The 19,101-nt window shown below is 43.5% G+C and overlaps 1 pseudogene; it reads right to left on the reverse strand.

Annotated features, from left to right (window-relative positions):
• Positions 1–5,771: 5,771 nt before the first annotated feature.
• Positions 5,772–8,009, reverse strand: LOC138825749 (cyclin-dependent kinase 11B pseudogene; annotated as a pseudogene).
• Positions 8,010–19,101: the final 11,092 nt, after the last annotated feature.

Genomic DNA, 19,101 nt, shown 5'->3' on the forward strand with positions numbered 1-19,101 from the left:
CAAATCAAAACAACATTGAGATATCACCTCACTCCAGTTAGAACGGCAAAAATCAAGAACTCTAACAACAACAGATGCTGGAGGGGATGTGGACAGAAAGGAACTTTACTTCATTGTTGGTGGGAATGTAAACTTGTTCAACCACTTTGGAAAGCAGTATGGAGGTTCCTCAAAAGACTTCACATAGATCTCCAATATGACCGAGCAATCCCACTTTTGGGCATTTACCCAAATGTTTACAAACAAGACCACACTAAAGCTACCAGCACAACTGTGTTTATTGCAGCATTATTTACCATAGCTAAGATATGGAACCAACACAGATGCCCCTCAGTAGATGAATGGATCAAGAAAATGTGGTATATATACACAATGGAATTCTATCCCTCCATCAGAAAGAGTGACATTGCCCCATTTGTTAGAAAATGGAAAAACTTGGAAAAAATTATATTAAGTGAAGTAAGCCAGGCCCAAAGAAACATAGGTCCAATGGTTTCCCTTATTTGTAATATCTAGTATATGTATGAGTCAAGCGGAAAAGGTCAGATAATGTGATGTCAGGAAAATTAACCCTTAGATGTGTATTTTAAATTTTTTTTCTTTCATGCATGTGTTTCTAACGCATTTATAAGATTATCTCTTTGTTGCTTTGTATGTCCCTCCCCCACAGTATGACCCCTGCTTTCACTATATTTGATGTCAGTATAACTTGTGGAGGAGATGGGGAAAAACCAGTAGTTTAAGGATACAGGTGGAACTGTTGCAACAATGAGAAGTACAAGTTGTCATGTCCAAAACGAGCTTTACAACGTCGGTGCGGGGGGGGGGGGAAGGAATAGGATTGGAATGGGGGGGAGGGGGGAGGCTGGGAAGGGATGTGAAGGGTAAACAAAGGAGGCTGCAATGCTTGGTAAGAAATGTATGCATTATCCTGCCCATGTAATTGTAACTCCTCTGTACAGTATGTTCACAAATAAAATTAAATTAAATTAAAAAAAAAGAATATAGGCATTCACACAGAGTGAGATCAAAGGAGGATATTTTTAGGAGATGAACGCAAAGGTGCAATGCCTACATAGTCTGATCATACAAAATAATTATTTATTAACATGAGCTCCAGGTAATAGCAACAAGAAAAAAAACAGATGCATTAAGGGTTTTGAGAAAACCTGAGAGTGGTTTTGGCCCCTAATGATCAGCAGAGGATATGATCTGGATTCTTCTTAGAGATTCACAAGGGAGCCCAGGAAAAGACTTGTGAGCATATTTCATTTGCTATCATGTCCTAGTATTAAATGAGCAGACAGAAGCTTGTCTCATTTTCAGAAATGTCCTATGTATGTGTGTATTTACATATATACATATGTAGGTATTTGTGTCTTTCTATAATGTGAGTATATATATATATATATATATATATACATATATAAGTATTTTTAGGTCTAGATTCTGCAAATTGGAAAGCATGCAATATATCTCAACTGAATAAAATGAATTTAAAAGCCAATATAAATGGCAAAACAAATTTGAGGCTCATACATTCTCGACCCATGACTCAGGTTCAAAGTGAGTCGTTTTTATGTAATAATGCAGCCTATGGAACACTGCGTTCACCTTGGTCAGCTAAGCACACAGCAGATGTCTTGGAGGCAGGAATTCTGCAACAATGACCATACCTGCAGCTGCTTAACTGACTTGACTGTCAAGGGACACTTGAATGCTAACAGAGGAACTTATACAGTGAGTCAGTCTTAGCTTGTCTTGCTCATGGTCATCGGAGTGTATTTAGTAGTCTTTAATAAGAGTGGTTGCAACTCTGAGGCCTGTTCACAAAGAATGATGTCAGACATTAAATTAGAAAAAGTAAAACCATAGCTACTGCAATGCCAGTAAGATGACGATCCTAGGGGAAGAGATGTACATAAATGGTTCTTTGGAGCCCCAGGAAGATGCTGGTCCTGGACCCTCAAGTCTTCTCACTTAGGTCACAAGCTAGACTGAATTCTAGATCTTCTCCCATGGTGATATGCCACATGCTAAGCAGTAGACCAGGACATGAAGTACTTACATGCCATCTTTTGCATTTACAATAAAACTGGAAGTGTTGATGAGAGTAGATTAACAAGAATAATGCCAAACACACACACAGTGCTTACTCTCCTTGGAGTTTGTCTTCTACTCACATTTTAAATGTTTTGCCAGTATCTTAAATAGTTTGCCAACTATTCCAGTCTTAAATATTATCAGACATCAATGAGCCATCTTGAAACTTCCAGCTAGTTGATTTGCCTTTGAAGTCGAGTTGTAAAGCACATTAGTAGGATAGGCACCCCCTGGGAGATGCTCCTGTCTGTAGTGGAGCTAGCTATGTGACTATGTTCATACTGTTTAGAGTAACGAGGACTGATTTATGAAAACATGCTTGCCTATTTCTAATTTTAAGTGAGAGACTGTTCCTGAGCAGTTCCTAGAAGGGAATTTTTCAAGGATGGAAATGAAAAGGAAGCTTCTAGTAGTAAATCATGGGTGATGACTAGCTGTAGGTCCCCTCTTGAACCTGGTCTTGGTTCACCTTTCAGAGGATCTGGTAAGAAGTAGTTATGATAACTAGTCCATGGGACTGAATAAGTGCAGTTAGAGTTGTCTATTTTAACCCCTCCTATATTCCAGCTCACAAAGCAGTGCTCCCTATTGAGGCCCTGAAAGTCTTGAGCCCAGACCTCATGCATCTGCTGCCCACCAGTGTGCCCATGTCAGCAGGCAAACAAAGAACTACTGGGAGGTTTCTTGAGGGTTGGTTCTTCAGTTTTGGACAACTTGTCTTTTTTTCATGGTGCCTTGTGTCTTCAACTTTCAGGTCTTGTAACCTGAAGGTATTAAGGGAACATTTTGTCCACCAAGGAAGGGACTGGAACTAAGCACATGTTCCCTTTCTTGGGACTCCCTGGGACTGTCCAGGCAGCCACAAGTGTGCATTAACATTACTATTGCCAGTGTGGACAGCACCCACACTTTAATGAGCAAGCCAGTGTATAAGAACTGCTTGTTTCAGATCATTAACTGAAGATGGTAGCCATATTTCTTTATTTCCCCTTCAAGGCTAGCACCACAGCCTAAGATACTTAAGAGGCAGAGCAAACAAGGCTGCCCTTGCTTTGTAAGCCTCCTATTCCTGCTTCTGAGGTTAATGCCATTCGAGGCGAAGCAGATATCAAAGCTGCATTAGCCTCTTTGTGAGCCTAGCTGTCTCAGATGATGTTGTATTGTGCTGTCTTTTTGGAAGAGTGCAATGGAAGAAATCTGCAGAATCATGTTAGATATGTTTAAATATTTGCAAGATATCAAAGAAAATTCCTGTTTTTCTTATGCTAGATATAATTGATTCTTCGGGTCCAAATACCCTTGAGGCTATTATCTGTTGAATAGTTGTGGGGATGGTGTTTTCTTACAGAATAATTGTAGTATCTGGCACTAGATTGCTGGTGTGAAAGAAATTGTGGCAGTGGTTTCCTGTTTGGTCGGCAACTAGAACATAGCAGAACTGTCTGCTTGTTCCCTGAGGAACAAACTATATGGAGAGACTGTGACAAGTAAGATCAGAAGCTAGCCTGAAGTGTATTCTTCAGGTATTTGCATTCCAAGAATCCTTTTTCCAATTTCTGCTTTATGCCTAGATTATTTTGTATTTTTCTTCAGCCCTACCATCCCGTTAGGAGTTTAGAGTTCTGTGGGGAAATACATAGTCATTACGATGAGTGGAACATTATGCTTCTGGAAGGTTACTGGAGAAGTATAGATGAAGTGTGTGTGGGTTGAGTAGGGCTAAGTATATGTTCAGAAGCCTTTTGGTGTAAATAAACAGCAATGGAGCCTGGGGAAATAAATAGGTTTAAGGCTTGGTACAGCAATGACAGTAACAAGAAGGTAAAGTAGGCAATAATCCTAAGTGTGATGTCTGTGCTCAGCTACTTCAGGTAGGAAAAGCTACGGGAATTCCAATCAGAGCTCCATGGGAAAGGCACCAATTTGGTCCTGAGAACTTGGTCTGTCACCACTGGGACACTGAGTATGAATACCTGCAGGTGACAGGGCAGTTGAACCTAGAGTTAGGACTAAAATCAGGAAATCTAGGGCTGAGAATGTGGCTCAGTAGTAGAGTGCTTGCCTTGCATGCATGAAGCCCTGGGTTTGATTCCTCATCACCACATAAGCAGAAAAACGAGAAGTGGTGCTGTGGCTCAAGTGGTAGAATGCTACACTTAAGCTGAAGAGCAGAGGAAGAGCAGAGGGACAGCGTCCAGGCCCCAAGTTCAGGCCCAAAATCCCTCCCAACCCCTCCCCCCAAAAAAGATGGAAATCCATCAGTTAGGGCAGATAGTTAGCTAAGCAACCTGAGACAATGCCAATGTGCCCTTCTGGGAGTGTGCTGAGGACACCCAAATGTTTGGTGGAAGCAAAGGGCCCTTGAGAGTCTGGGGATTGGTGATGACAGTCTAGGGAGAGTTCAAGATGTGCCTCTATTGAAAGTTTAGTATAGAATGAGCACTTCACTTCCACTTTAAAATGGGAAACTTGTGCCTTCATCGGTTCCAATGTGGCAAAGGAGCTTGACTAAAGGAATGGGCTGGGGAAGGGATTAAATCTGACAATGTAATCCTGCATTTTTGCTGGAAGGTGGATAATTGCTAGTCCCCCAACCTTCTCCTAAGTTTCCTCACTATATAGACAGAAACCTAAACCTCTGGGCCTGATGAAATATCCCAGCTTCCTGGGACTGGTGGGACTCATCCCCCCAATCTGTGAAAAGTGTCCACAGCACTCACCAGCCATATGGCATCGGTCTCCAGCTCTGAGTTTCAGAGAACAGCCCCATTTGCTTTTCATGGGATTTCTATAGGAAGGGGTTTCACCTAGGTCATGTTTGCAAAGCATCAAGCAGCAAGGTTACAGAGCAAAGCATAGCCTTTGAGTCACAAGAACATAGGCAACACATAATCTTCACTTGGTCTGCATGATCCATACTATCAATTTATTGACACTTGATTACAAAAAAACAAACAATATCCTTGGATTACATAAATCAAAATACAATCTTGGGTGGGGAAAGTCTATTGAACAGAAATTATTATTATAAGCTCCGGACTAATACAGCAAGTCAGTACAGCCGATGACAAGCCTCAAGCTTGTCATTGGCCTTCAGCAGAGTTTGTAGTCAAATGCAAAGCTGCCAGGCTTGGAAGCTTGAGAGACGGAGAGAAGTTCTTTTACTTTGTAGTAAGGATGTAAAGGGGCTATAGCTGACTGCTGATCAGCCTTAGCCTGGGGTTTTTCTTTACCAAGAGGTTTTCCCCTTTATCAATAATTTTGTTCTGTATTGATCTCACATTTTGTTTTCATGGATATCCTTTCTTTACTGTGTCAGGGGAGACAGTAACTTTCCTGCAGCAGGAGAGACTGAGGCCAGACAATAGAAGGAAATTTCTGCCAGTGATTAGTAACTCAGATACCTTCAATTTTTAGTGGGGATTATCACACCAGATAGTTGGGTTCCCTTGTATAAGATTCTCAAACAAGAGACCACTACTTGTTTCAGGCAGGAAAGAGTTTATTTTTATTCTTCCTAAAGGAAATAGTCATTTAATTATACAAGTTCACAAATCAAAATACAAAACAAGTGGAGAGGTTTAGCGGCAGTGTTTCCAGTCAGGTGTCCTGGCTGAGGGAGGCTCTGGATGGAAGAGCAGCACTGGGTGAGGCGGGGTGGCTATACTTCAGAACTTGAGGCTGAAGCCTGGACCCATGGCTGAGGCCCCCTGGTTGGTGGTGGTGAGGTGGAAGCCTGTCTCCATCACCTCCTCCTTCTCACCCAGCCAGTTGAAGCCTAGACCACCGCTGGGGGGCTGGGGGCTGGTGCCACACTTCACCCTCTGCTGCTGCTGCTGCTGCTCACTCTTGGCAGGCCAGGTGGGGAACATGGAAGGGTGGATAGGGAGGGGGTTCTCACGGAAATACTCGTGCTTGAGGCCATCTTCTGCGGTCATCCGCCTCCCAGGGAAATAGGTCAGGAACCTGTTCATGAGATCAAAGCCTTGGTCTGAGAGCAGAGTCCCGAAGCGCTTCCGGAGGTGATTGTAGGGTTGTTGGCTGAAGGTCATCTTCTTGACTGCTGGGAGCTCATTGTAGCCAGGCCAGATTTTCTCACTTGGAGTCCCCAGATCCTTGAATATCTTGTGGATCTGATCCATCTCTGACTTCCCGGGGAACAGGGGCTTATGTGTGAGCAGCTCTGCAAAGATGCAGCCCACCGACCACATGTCCACGGGTGTGGAGTACTCCTTGGCGCCAAGCAGCAACTCGGGGGCTCGGTACCAGAGGGTCACCACCACGGGGGTGTAGGCCTTCAGGGGCATCCCGTACTCTCGAGCCAGCCCAGAGTCAGCGATCTTGAGGATGCCTTCATGGCTCAGCAGCAGGTTGGAGGTCTTGAGGTCCCGGTGCAGAATCCAGTTGTCATGCAGGTGATTCACCCCGTGCAGCAGCTGAAGCATCAGCGTCTTCACTTCCCCTGGCAGAAAGGGCTGCTGCATGGTCTGCATGAGGCTCTTGAGGTCATGCTCCATGTAGTTCATCACTATGTAGATCTGGTCCATGTGGCTGCCCACCACGACCTCCCGGATGGTGACAATGTTGGGGTGCTGGGCCTTGAGGAGGGTGTTGATTTCTCTCAGGGATGTGATTGGGAACCCTTCTCTCCCCTCCACTTTCAACCATTTCAGAGCCACAATGGCATCTGTCTTCTTTTCCCTGGCTCTGTACACGACCCCATAGGTGCCTTCCTCAATCCTGTTCAGGCACTGGAACTCCTCCACGCTGCGGCAGCCCTGCAGCGCCGGCAGGTATTTGGGCAGCTCCTGCTTGGGCTCGGTGGGCCACAGTGCTGGGGAGTCAGGAGGGTGGTCCCCTGCGGTGGACATGCTGCTCTGCGAGGTCCTCTCGCCCACTTCTTCCTCCTCCTCTTCACTGTCCCCGTAATCTCTGTCAGATCCCGACTGTGGAACAGCCAAGATGTGGTCTTCGTGGCCTGGCTCTTCACCCTCACTCATTTCCTCCTCATTTCCTAGGTCTGCAGACTGCTCTGAGGCCTCCTCCCAGTGGCTCCGTGGATCTTCCGAGCCCGAGCCTGATTCCACTGAGGACCTGGCAGAGCTGCTTTTCCTCTCCCTGTCACTGACACTGTCCTGTAGGTTAGACAGCAGATCTCTTGCCTCAGTTTTCTTTCCTTTGCCTGGCTTTGGTCTGGCTCCCAGTGCAAAGCTCTCCCTGGGCAGCCACACAGGGCTGTCCAGGGAGTGGCCCTGCCCTTGTTGCTGTAGGCCTCCCTGGTCCTCCAGTGGTGTGCCAAGCCCTCCCTGCGGGCCTCAGGCTCCTGGCGCCATCCCTGTCCCTTCTGTTCCCGTGTCTCCTTCTGGTGCTTGCTCCTCCTGTGCTCCCATCCTTGCTTCCCTTTGACCTGCTCGAGGCGGTCCCCCTCCCTCCCGGGACGTTCTCTTACCAGTTTCCTCCTTTTCTCTCTTTCCCATTCATGGTGGTCTTGCTCCTGTTGTTCTAGGTGTCCCTTCTGACATCCGTGCTTGCTTTCTCCTTTCACTGGAGCATGCTTCCCCCCTTCTGCTGAGCGGCTGACATGTCTGTGCTTCTCTTTTCTCTTCTCTTTGCTGCGATGGGCCTTTGCTCGCTGAGACATCTGCTGTGAGGGATGGATGGCCAGAGACTCCTCTTCCTCTCCCCTGTCTTCCATCATGTCCTCTCTTCTGTAGGGCAAATTCCTGATTGTGATCTCCATTGGGGGATCTCTCTGCTCCCCTTGTTCAGCAGAGTCCTTCTTGGAATCCCAGTCATCAGAACATTTTAAGTGTTCTATCTCTGCTTTCTCCTCTTGTTTTCTCCTTCTTTTCTTGGAGAATTTCTTCTAAAGTTTTCACTCTCCATGAGTCCTGTCCACCACCCATTTGAATTAAAACAGCCTGCACCAGACTTCTTCTGAAAGAGATTATTCAGGAGAAAGACCAGATTACTGGCCTGCTGGAGATGGAGATGGGCATAGAATGAAGGTTTAGGACAGAGGAGAGGAATTATATAGGGAAGGGCAAGGAGGTATGGGCCACAGCAATGCAGAAATGACCTCAGAGCCTAGGGAGCCTCTCACTGTAGGAAAGAGGCAGGACTGAGCAGATGAGGGCCTGGCTGGGCAGCTGAAGACAAGACAAGGAGGTTTGAGGGCGTGGCTGGGCAAATGAGGGTGTGGCTGGGAGGATCAGGGCCAGGTAGCAATGCTTGAAGGCAAGTCCATCAGATGAGGGCATGCCTGGGCCACAGATGTGATTTTGGGTCAGGCTGTGGTGGGTTCCTTCTGAGGAAGACAAGCCAAGGGGAGGGTGGGGGCTGTTCTTCTGGGTAGATCTACCATTGCTTCCTTGTTACAGTTCTGAAGCACATCCATGCTGACTAATTGTGGTGATTTTTCAAGGCCAAGATCATTAGTAATACTTCCTTGGTTGTGACTAGGCTTATGCATCTAAGGAAAGTGGTCTTGGGAGGCAGGGGCTGAACATTAAGGATAAAGCCATTAGAGAAGTTATTAGAGGGCACACAAAAGTCACACGGAAGGGCAACCACACATTCGGGGCAGAAGTGAGAAAACCACTTGGAGATGACAAAAGAAATGGAAAGGATTACAAAACAGGGCAGTCAGCTCCTTGTTAATCTCATCTTCAGGGATGCAGACAGCTTTACCTTAGTAGGCCTGAGAGAAGCAGGTGTACCTTGTAGTCAGTGTCAGTCTAGGAGGAACCGGAGCATAAACCTTTTTCACTCTTGACAGATGAAACCACTGTGGCTGTCCACTGAGCTACACTGGGGTGGAGTGGTCAGCAGGACCTGGTGAGACCCTGTCCAGCTAAGATGTAAATCAGATGCATTAAGGGCTTTGAGAAAGACTGGATCCCCAGAAAAAAAAACTGGGAGAAAGGAAAAGGCCTTGATGAGTCTGGGGGAGGCATTTGTCAGCTTGTTGGCATAGCATGTGTCTAAGAAGAATTAAGATAGGAAGATAATCCATTTTGAGAAAGAAAAAGTTATTTGACTATGACCAGAAGAGCTGATCCTTCACTCTGGTCTCTATGTCAGGCTTCTCTGATTCCCAACCTTGTGTAGCTAGTGGGAATCATCAGGAAACTGTACACCTGAGATCTCCATAACTTCAGAAGCTCTTCTCAATGGAAGCCAATCAAGAATGCTCTACTTTTCCTGTACTCTTGAGTATTTTTGAAAACAGAAATAGAAATTTATGTATGAAGTATGAAGATACTGTGATGTGAAGAGGACATGGGAATGGAGAATAGATGGCTTGTTAACACTGTGAGGAGAATGGAAGGATGTATTTTGTCAAGGCAGGAGCACCTGAACTGACAGGACACAGGTGATAGATGAGCCAGCACAGTTATCATAAAGGTAGGATATGATCTTCCTTTAGGATCTTTTCCCCCCACTTGGAGTTGGAGATGGAAAATGCTAGCTGAACAACATTCCTGGCCATGTTTTGAACTTGTGACCCTTCTTTCTCAGCCTCATGAGTTCCTGATATTGAAGGAATGCACCACCTTTTAGTAAAAGATCCATGACAGGTGGATAATTGGCTTTTCTGTTTCCTCAACATTGTTTTGTGTATAGGCGTAGTGATGGCAGTTCTACAGCTGCCTTAGAAAAATTGGGGATCTCTGAAAACGAGCATATGCAGACATGAGAAATTCTCCCCTGCTTGCCTTCCCCTGCTGTCTGTTGGCTATAAATACCAAGTGGGTGCTAAGAATGGGAGAAAATGAAGATGGACCCAATTCTAATGCTGCTGGATACATGAAGCCCTGTGTTCCATCTTCTTGAAGCTGTGGGCCCATGTGTTGACTTGCAATTCCTGAGCATTTCCTGTTCCGGAACAGTTCTTGTTTGGTTACCAGAGAGAAAACCCTGGATCTTATTATTGGAGGTAGACTTGACAGTTAGAGTTCTCCCTTGAGCTAATCCTGATTTAAGCCCAACTAGGATTGGCTTGACCTTGACCTGAGAGTTGTCTTGGCCTTCTGTTGATCAGGGGAGGATATGATCTTCTGGATTCTTCTTTGACCTTTCATAAGGGACCTCAGAAAAAGATATGAGAGGAGGTCTCACTGGTATTGAGAGGATGTTTCAGTGGCTATCATGTTCTAGTGTTCAGTGAGAGGATTAGTTCTAAGTTTTAGAAATATTTCATGCATAAGTATCTGGCTTTATGGGTAATGTGTGTATACATGTACATTTATATGTATATGTATTTTAAAGACTACATTCTACAAATTGAAAATCATGCAATATATCTCACCTAATGTATTTATAAGCCATGATAACTGGCAAAAATATTTAGGCTTATAGTTTTGTCACACATGGTTTAGTGTCAGTGACTAGGTTTTACATAATGATACAGCCTATGAAACACTGTATTTACCTTGGTCACCTATGCATACAGCACATGTCTTGGAGACAGCAATTCTGTAACAGTGATCATTCCTGTGAATGCTTATGTGACTTCAAGGGATACTTGAGTGCTAATACAAGAACCTGCAGACTGAGTTAGTGTTACCTGGTCTGGGTCATCTGGGAGTGTCATTAGGAGCCATTAGTAAGAGTACTTCCAACACTGAAACCACTTCAGACATTTTAAAAAGTCAAAAATATAACTTTTGCAGTGCCAGTAAGATGATGATCCTAGGGAAAGGGATGCAGAGAAGTGGTTCTTCTCATTCTCAAAAAGATGCTGGTCCTCCCAAGACTGCAGGTCTTCTCTCTTTGGTCACAGGCTAGACTGTGTTGCCATAGCGTGTTCTAAGCAGTAGACCAGGACATGAAATGCTTACCTGTCTTCTTTTGGGTCTATTACAAAACTGGAGGACCAAGAAGTCAAAGCCCCAATGTGGAAGGAAGGTGTCTGATCTCTGAACCATAGAAGGGAATGATTGTATCTGTGAGGTGAGAGTAACCTCTCAGCCACTGAGGTTGGTTCTCTCAAATTGCTAGTGTTGATAACAATAGGATATATTAGCAAGAATGATGTCAAACACACAATGCTTATCCTCCTTGCAGTTTGTCTTCTAAGCCAATTACTCAAATTTTATATATTATCAAATGTAAATGTGTAATTTTGAAATTTCAAGAGAGTTGATTTGACTTTAAAGTTGAATTGCAAGTCACATTAATAGGGTATGCATGACCTGGGAGACAATCCCCTGTCTCTATCCCAGATCTAGCCAGTATGTGACTGTTAATACTGAATACCAAGGACTGAGAGATGAATTCATATACTTGCCCTATTTGCAATTTTAAACTGGAATCCATTTCTTGAACAGCCCTTTGAAGGAAAATTTCCAAGGATGGAAATGAAAGGAAACGTATTCTGCTAAAGCATGGATGATGACGAGGATCTATTGAGGAACCTGGTCTTGGTTCCTGTTTCAGAGGAGCAGTTAAGGTGTAGCTATTTTAATTAGTCCATGGGACAGAATGGGTGAGTGCGGTTTGAGAGTTCTCTATTTATCCTCTCCTACATTGCAGCTCACAAAGCAGTGCTCCCTCTTGAGGCCCTTGAAATCTCAGTCCCAGAGACCATGCCATCTGCTGCTCACCTGTGCGCCATGGCAGCAGATAAACAAGTCACCAGTAGGAGGTTTCTTGAAGGTTGTTTTTTCCATACTGTCTTGTGCCTTTAACTTTCAAGTTCTTGAAATGTGTGTTAAAGGAACTTCTTTTCCAGTAGTGACAAGGTTAAAACTGAGCACGTGTTTGCTTTCTAGTGACTCCCTGGGAGTCTCAGGCAGCCACAAGTGTGCATTAACTAATGCACAAGTGTGCATTAGTATTGGTGGTATGGACAGGAACCACACATAAACTGGAAACCTGGTATGTGGGAAATGCATGTTTCAGACCATTAACTGAAACTAGGTAGGTCATATTTCTTTGTTTCCCATTGAAGACTGGTACCCCAGCCAGTGGTGCTTAATAGAGGCAGAGCAAACAAGGCTGCCCTTGTCTTTGTATGTCCCAATTCCTGCCCATGTGGGCAATGGCATTTTGGAGTGAAGCAACCAACAAAGCTGCACTAGTTTCTTTGTGAGCCTAGCTGTCTCAGATGATAATTGAGAATTTTTCAGAGACATACTCATGAATTTCTTTTCCTCCCAGTATGTTGTCTTGGTCTTGGTAGGAATAGCTTGGCCATTAGGAAGTCATGTTGGTTGTTGCTTAGATATCTACCTTCAGCACCTTGATGTTCAGCTTGAACCCCCACAAAGGCCCTGTCCACTTTTTGGTGGAGCAAACAGCAGAGGCATTGGTTTCAATACAATGGATGGCCTCTGAACTATCCAGCCTGTCCCTGAGGATGCGCATTGATCTCATGGGTCTACCTGATCTGCTGAGAAGCTGAGCTGCTTGTGATGTTGATGTATATGATTGGCTGAAAGTCCGCTGTTCCCTTCAGGTTCTGCTATAGAGGTGTTGTTTATGAGGACAGAAAAATTCTTAGTTTCCTGTGGCGTCCTACCTCTGCCCTCTGCTCCAGAAGATTCATGAATTAATAACCAAGTACATGTCTTGCCTATTTTGTGTATATCATGAATTCCTTTGGATTCTTTGTGGAAGCTTCCCAGGCAGGTGGGGTACATATTCCTCGTGGGTAATGGCCAGAATGGGGTAGAGTTCTTCCAGAAGCTTGAGCAAGAGCACGCATGAGGTGATTCTCAAGACCCCTCCCCCTGTGTTTTTCTTCTGGCCTCAGTGGTGAGGGGTAGCTCATGCAGTATCTTTCTCTGATTCTTGTTATTAATGAAAAGGTAGGTAACGTCATCTTGCTATGGACATGTTCTCTTATGGTTGGTCATGCAGCTTAGGCCCTTGCTCCTTGCTGAGTCTTGATGGTTGCTGGAGTTTGTTCTTCTAGTACCCCTCTCTTATCATGGAATTGCTATTGTCCTTGGTATTGGCATGGAATGGCATTGTCTGGGGTGGGGCTGTCAGCTGTTGGTCTCAGCATCGGTCTCTTTCCAGGGAGGGTTTTTGCCTGGCTGAGACAGTTTGAGCTCTGGCCCTGGAGTGGTCTCTGTCTACTGTTTGTGTAGTAACATGGGATTTGTCTATCCTATGTGGGCTCAGAGTTAGTTCGGGACCCATACTTCCCCTGTGGGCAGTTGTTCTTCAGCTGAAAGCTTCATGACCATGAGATAGTAATGGTCCTTCTCTCTCCTCCTTGGACTTTGTTCTTTTCTAACAATGCTTAGCTTCATTTTGAAGAGGAAATGGCCTTTAGCCTTCACTCAGACGAGGATAGCTTTGAGTAAGACACACTTCTGCCAACTTCTGGGTAGCCAAAATTCTCTCTGGAATCAAAATACTTTTGTAGCCTCTGCAAGACCAGACTCCTGAGGAGCCTGCATGTGCTGGGTCATTGGCCAGGCCCATGCCCACTCTTCAGGGTTCTGGTGTTTGGTAATATATATCAGGTATACAAACTGTGGTCTTGCTGCATGAGTGATCATGTTTGCTCCACATTGTCTATGGCCTAGAGGTTTCTCTTGCTTCAGTATTCAAAGTGTGGTCTTGCTGAATGAGTGCACATGTTTGCTCCACATTGTCTATGGCCTAGAGTTTCTCTTGCTTCAGTGTCTAGTCTACTTTTCCTTATGCATCATCCTTCAGACTTCCCTTTGACTATGAAATCACCATGAGTATGGGCCTTGGGTTTCCAGGCCACCTGTTTCTCTCATCTATGAGTGATGTGGTCTATGGGCAGGTGCTCTTCTAGCCTATATTTCAAAGGGTGGAGTCCTTCCCACCCTTTACCTTGAGTTTTATTTATTGGTCTCTGCCCCCATCTTTCAGTCTAGCTTGTAGGCCCAATCCCTGATTGATTTGGAATTACATCTTGGAATCGACTAATAAGTTTATATCCCTTTAGGGTCCTATAGTCACTTTCAGATATGACAGAAAATCTGATTCCCTCCATCTAGCTGTTGGCTTCATTAGTCAATTTGGTCTCCACAGTCTGGGTCCAGAATACTTAGAGAAAATGATGTAAACAGCTGCTCACATCTTGCTCACGTCTTGCTTTATTCAGGCTTAATCCTGGATCTGGTTATTAGATGGGTTATGTCCATTATCCAGGTAAATCTCTCACCTACATCAGAGACTTGGTGGTATGGAATTGGAAGAATTTTCTGGTGTCTCTGATTACTATTCATGATTAGAAAGCTGATCTGGAAAGCTAGCTGACTGTGCCCCCGTCATGCTAGGTGATGTTAGAACTTCGTTCTGGAAGTGTCCCCTCTGAGGCTGGTGGTCATCTGGGAAATACAGGATGATCCTGTAGGGCCCGTGCTCAAAGCTAGGACCTCCATTCTGGTTACCTAGGGATCTTGGATAGAGTCTCACTGGGGTCCCAATCAGCTGGAATTGATGACTTGCCAGGCTTTCTTAGTCCAGCTTCTTGGGACCTAGTGTAACTACTTTTCCCAATTACTACTTTTTCTTATGTATTATTATACCCAGATGCTATAACAGATCATGGTAAATCTCATTGATCTGGGGCCTTGAGTTGATTCCCTGTAAAACTTTAAGAGTGTTTCCTGCTGTGTGGCCTGTTACTGGTATGTTCAACCTTGGCCAGCTATTTCTCTTAAGTTTTGGAGGCAGCTACCATAATAGAAGTGGAGTCATGAAGTTTGTAAGCTCCTTGCTATACCTAGGGCCCAATACCTTTTCAGTGAAATATCCTCTGCCTTTAATCTGATGCCCCTCTGACCTCTGAAATGAGCTTTTGGTAATAGCTGTGTTTCCACACATAGAAATTGTACAAGGACATCTGAGATTTGTGAGTGCTATTCTTAGGTTTGATTCCTGAGATTCTGATCAAGGGTTTGCTGCCTGATACCATGGTACCAGTATTTGCAAGGAGTAACTGACAAGGGGACAGTAGAAACTCAAAATTGTCTGCCTAATTGGCAGGTAGTGAAGGAATTGAAATGCCCTGGGATTAAGTGTGAGCAGCATCTGGTTGTAACTGGGAGTCTCCAGTCTGTTCTGGTCCTTCTCCAAGTCTGATGGCTCTCATTTCCTTATAGGGTAGTAAAGCACTGTTCTCATGTTGCAGGTAAGACATGTCACATTCTTTGGTTCTACCAGGCTCTCAAGTTGCCAGTTCATGGGTCTATTTCTATTTTTATTGGAATGTACAGGCATGTTGTAGGTTCTTGGCTAATAATGGGGCCTAGGCTCCTCTGGAGGAGGAATATCCAGTGTGAAGGTCCTTCATGGTCTCTGGACCCATTTTATAGGTGGGTGCCCCTTCCTACCCTATGAATAATTCAGAATCCCTTAGACTTGTATTCTTTATCCTTGTACTTCTGATGGTTGTCTAGGATTAGATGGCCAGCCTTGTAGATAGCTGGCAACTCTCCTCACCTGGGGCAAAGGAAGATTCATAGAGCAGTCCCTGGAGTCAGATACTGTCATGGAGGCCTCTCAGCAGAGAGGCTTAAAATGGAATGGAGTAAAGTATTCCTTGAAATGAACTCAATGGCATACTGATGCAAAATGATGAACCCTAGTTGGATGTTATTTCTGTTAAAATGTTTCGTTGAATTCCTACTCTAGTGTTACATTTTAATATGTTCTTCAAAACTTTTCACTAACATACATGCATACCTATGGGGAAGAGTCTGATACTTATATGCATAGTAATGCTATCATCTCAAATGCTTTACAGTTCTTTGTGTAAGAACACGGGAAATCTCCTCTTAGATTTTTGAAATATTCAATATATAATAGTCTCTCTCCTGGGCATCAAACACTAGAATTTATCCATTCTATTGAGCTGGTACTTCTTGGCCACTCTTCCTTATCCTATCTTCCCAGCCTCTGACTACTGTTCTCCCAAGGTGAGATGCTTCAACATGGAGACCATACATTATTGTTCTGTGCTTCAGCACTGAACTGTTCCAGGTTCATGCATATTGCCATAAATGATAGCATTTGATTATGCTTGAGTAGTATTCCATTGTGTAGGCAAACTATATTTATCCATTTATCTTAGGGTGAATCTATATCTTGTGAGTTATTCAAATTATTTTGAGTAATCTGCAGTAACACAGCAGTGCAGACAGGACTTTGATCTCTGCTATATACCCAGTAGTGGATCCCATGGTAATTGTGTCTTTGAATTTATTAATTTTTTGCCTGATCTTGGGAAGTCCTCCAGGCAGTCCTGGGTACTCTCCCTGAGCTGCTTCTGCTCAAAGCTAGCACTCTACCACTTTGCACCACAGTGCCACTTCTGGCTTTTTCTGTTTATGTGGTACTGAGGAATGGAACCTAGGGTTTTATGCATGCTAGGCAAACACTTTACCACTAAACTGAATTCCTAGCTCTTGTCTATAAATTTTAAGCATACTACCATACAGTTTTCCTTAAGGGTTGTACTACTGTACCAATAGTATATAATGTTCTTCAAAACTTTAAACTTAAGCGGACTTCTAATTGGGGAGGGGTGATATCTATTGAATCTTTGTGAGTTATATAATCCTAATTAGCAATATTTTTCATAGGCCTGGTAGGTAATTTGCAGATTTCTTGCACTATCTATTCAGGTCTTTTTTCACTTGCAATTGTATATTCTCTTGATACTGAATTTATAATTTCTGAATATTATGCCCCAATCAGCTTGTTTACACATGTCTTCTTCCAATCTCTAGGTTTCTTATGCTGTTTCTTTTGCCATGCATAAATGTTTTAATTTGATGTAGCCCCATTCAGTTGTTTTTGCTTTGGAGATCTTACTTTTCAAAATACTTGCTCAGACCTATGATGTACAATATTCCCTGAGGTCTAATTCAGAAAATTCAAAATGCTCCTAAATGCTCACACAATGCCAGAAATGGAAAATTCTACTTGACCATAGGTGACAGGTTGTAGTCAAAACCCAGGCATACCAAACTGTAAAAATGAGTTCAGGTATGTAAAAGGTACACATATACAAAATATAGCAATTTCATGTTTCCCTCTTTAAATTTGGTCATTTCCAATACATCCCCATGATCTCTCATCCAAAACATTTCTGACCCAAGGCATTTGGAAAAGGATGACTCACCCTGCACGACTCTATTTTTTTGAGTCCAGTGTTTGGATTTTGCTTTGAAGTCTTATATTTTGAGTTGATTATGTGTATGAGTAGGAGGTCTAGCTTACAAGTATGACTATCGAGTTTTCCCAGCATGATTTATTGATGAAGACCTTCTCTCTGTTGTGTTCTTTGGGCTTTTGAAAATCAGTTGCCTAAAAATACTGGTTTGTTTCTGGTCTCTGTCCTGTTCTGCAGTTGTTCTGCCAACACCATGCTGTTTGGGTTCCAATTGCTTTGTAGTATATTCTGAGGTCAAACATAGCTCTAGCTTTATACTTTTTCCTCAAGATTGCTCTGGTCATGGTGAGGCCCTCTCTGGTGCCATTAGATTATAGGCGATCATAATGACCTCAATTTATCTTGAATTACTTCTGTAAATACACAGTCTTTAAAGACATCTCCTTGGGTACAGTTGGTTAGGATTCAAAAGGTTTTTGAGGGAGATTTCCACCCTTGAAATGACAACATCCTTCATCTTAAGCCCACTGTGAGCTAAACATAAGTCACTGAAACCTGAATTCACAGGTATCTCAAGATTATGGAGTTTCTTCCATTCTAGCAAATACCCACACTAAAGGTCTGTGAACTGATCTTGAGTGTAGTTTGGATATGTGGCAGGAAATTTTCATGCTTTCTTTTTACAGGCATGTGGGCTTTCTTCCTGTGATTGCTGAGGACAATCATGTCCTAGAATCTTCTGGTGATATCCACAAACTTTGGTGTAGATGACTATTAGGGCATTATGGGTGTTTGTAAGTTTTAGGAACTATTTATATAATCTGCCAGATATTCATCAGCTAAAAGATTGATAGCCAAAGATTTTCCTCCCATTCTGTGTGTTGTCTCTTGAGTGTGACAATTGTCTCTGTGTGTGTGTTGGATTTCCCCTAGCAGTTTCAGGTCTTCACCATAAGATCTGTGATCTACTTTGAATAGCTTGTCAGGGTGAGGAGAGAGGGCTCTACCTTCAGTCTTCTACATGTTGCTATCCAGCTTTCCCAGCACCACTGTTTTTTAAAAATATTGTCAAGGTGATGTATAGAAGGGTTACAGTTACATAAGTAAGGTAATAAATACATTTCTTGTTGAACTTCTTACCCCTTCCCTCGCTTTTCTCCTACTTTCCCTATCTCCCCAATCCCCCCTCAAGTTGCATCTTGTCTTGTATATGTCACTGTTGCATTGGTTCCCCCTTTGTCCTTTGTCTCATGACTGTATTGTTCACTTCTCTTTCCAATTCAAATAAACATATACACAATCCAGGGTATCAAAATCACATACAGTTACAACAGGGGATGGATATACTATAGGGGGAAGAACAGACAAGACAAACAAGAAATCACATAGTACATTAAAATCAACAACAACAAAAACCGCTTGTGTCCATATCTTGGAGTTCATTTCCCTTAGCATCATCTTATATGGTTGTATGTGCATAGCTTTTGAGCTATTCTGCTCATCTGATAAGATTACCCTAGACATATACTAATTATTGCCAATAAGGGAAACCATGGACCTGTGATTCTTTGGGTCTGGATTACTTCATTTATAATATCACCCTGTGGTCATAATTAGCTTAACTTTTTAATGCTTTGTTTACATTTTCATAATTGGAATTGGCCTGTGACTTGCCTTTCCAGAACTTTCCATTGCATTGAATCATTCTGTCTCAAAGTGGCAAAGTACAGTTAAGGTTACATTTTCTGCAATGTGTAGAAACAACCAAGCTTGGAAAGAAGGGTTTGTTTTCTAGTCCCTCACGCAGACCCAGTGCAAATTTTTACCAGTCATGGTTGGGCTTCCTGTCAGAGAGGTGGTGTAACCAAGTCTGGCCATGGAGCACT

The sequence above is a fragment of the Dipodomys merriami genome, unplaced genomic scaffold (genome assembly GCF_024711535.1).
Source record: "Dipodomys merriami isolate MVZ:Mamm:240054 unplaced genomic scaffold, mDipMer1.0.p SCAF_14, whole genome shotgun sequence".
Taxonomy (NCBI): Eukaryota; Metazoa; Chordata; class Mammalia; order Rodentia; family Heteromyidae; genus Dipodomys; species Dipodomys merriami.